Source organism: Penaeus monodon, chromosome 22 (assembly GCF_015228065.2).
Source record: "Penaeus monodon isolate SGIC_2016 chromosome 22, NSTDA_Pmon_1, whole genome shotgun sequence".
Taxonomy (NCBI): Eukaryota; Metazoa; Arthropoda; class Malacostraca; order Decapoda; family Penaeidae; genus Penaeus; species Penaeus monodon.
Window position 1 is genome coordinate 22,248,057 of NC_051407.1, and position 1,967 is coordinate 22,250,023.

A 1,967-nucleotide genomic window follows, 5' to 3' on the forward strand; every position below is an offset into this window, starting at 1 on the left:
TTCCCTGAATATGACAGCGTCTGGCCTGCGTTATAATGACGTTCCTTTCGGCAGGAGAGAGCACCTCCCAGCCATGCCTCCTTCACAACCATTCAAGATATTATCACCGAACATTAATAACGTCTCTAATTCCATCTCTGGCCCGCCTCCCTGACCCGGCAGAGTCATGGCGGATTTTTTTCGTTCCTCTTTTTTCCGCGTCTAGCCAACCGTCTCCGTCTAAACTAATGGACGTCGAGAAAATCGCAGAGGGAGGGTTCTTTTCGAAAGGTATTTTCCCATACATTTCACCTCCCTCTTTTTTCTTCTTCCGCGATGCAAAAAAAATATTCCATTTGCGACTGGAATTCAGTCTGTCGGCGCCAAGGATAAGCCTACAGTTTCCATGCGTGCAAAAAAGGGATAAAAAGGATCATATTCCTCTAATATATCGTTGGTAACCCTGGCTGCCGGCCCGGAGCGCATCGCTGGCAACTCTGCCCGAGGTCTGAAAGGTCACCACGTGATTCATCAGACGGCTGACCCCCATTTATTTCGCCTTTTGTTTTGATGACTTAACCCCCCGGGTCCTTCGCGTCTTGAGAGAGGAAGAAGACAAAAACAAGTTTATTAAGGAGGCAGGAGATAGAAAAGGATAAAAGATGTAGATGATACTTTACCATATTCATTACCGAGCGCCGATGCGGTTGCTTGGAGATGACTCCACATAACTACAAGCGGCAAGAGAAGGCGCCGATATACGTTAACGGTCGCACTAGCATAACGTTCCTCGCATCCCTGGCATATTTTCTCTCCGCTCGCCTCAACTTCTCCTTGGACGTGACCCATCCGTGCCCACCTAATCTCTGACCGTCCGCTCTGCAAAATATATCATCACGACGGACACATTCCTCGTCACACTTCACAACCTGAAGTCGTTTCGCTAAACAGCACGTTCTTGGCCACAACACTAAATCATGAAAATAATTTCACTAATATTTGAAAGAAATCCACTACGAATGCGATTATTTTCTTTTCGCGCCACTAAGATCACCAGACAGACTTCGACTCGAGAGTGACCCCTCCTCACCTCCTCGCTTCCCCGACCACACTGGCTAGATATGATAATTACTTGGTCCCGCTCGTCACACACATACGCACCCTTAAAGAAGTCCCGAGTCTCCTCCCGTTGCCATGGTTACGGCAATGGGTTAATGAAAGGGTGGGTTTGTTGCCTCTTTTGTTTCCCCGAAGTTGGTGTTCTTGGCCGTCTCTTGGTTCCCGTCTGGCTCGCGGGGTCAAGGCGGTGCACGCTAATGGAGGGGTTTCTCCCTTATCCTTAGAGGGTTTTACAGTCATAATGGAGAGTGCACGAACGTGAAAAGACTTTCTAAAAATGGGAGTGTTTTAAGCCTAAGTGGTGAAGGCAGTTGCGCCATTGTCCACAAGGAACCACTTAATTATGAAAAGAATGATTAGCCAGGGTCAGGCTGGTCACACAACCACACGGGGGGAGAGACGAGGAAAGTCGTCTGGACAACCAACACGCGCCTCAACATTATTCTCTGTGATTTATGGCACGTAAAGGAGAAAGTTGAACAAACAATAACAGGGAAGGAGGAAAACTACGAAGTCGCCACTTCGCCTTCCAAAAATGAAATATCATATTTCAACATAGCAACAACGCAAGATTTTCTGACAATGTTGGAAAAAATGTGTTAGCATTCCGAACAAGTTCTCCTGTCAACGTTTTATACTCTTTCGAAATACCCAGAGGAATGATAAGCATCGGGTGTGTGTCCAGCGTCACCAAGAATGTCTGCGATGAGCACGAACAAATGCTTCCGTAATACACTCACGTTGATTGTAAATATCTCTTTTGACACCCATATGGCACCTACATCGCTCGACCCGACTTTTTCAAGTACCTCAGATTTCAAACGGACTAGCCGGGAGGTTCAGGAAATACTGTGTACAGACGGAAGGGA

General features: G+C 47.0%; 1 protein-coding gene across 2 annotated transcripts in view; it reads right to left on the reverse strand.

Annotated features, from left to right (window-relative positions):
* Positions 1-1,967, reverse strand: part of LOC119587001 (puratrophin-1-like) — a gene marked incomplete at its 3' end in the record, with an annotated part of 105,327 nt that overhangs the window by 18,423 nt on the left and 84,937 nt on the right.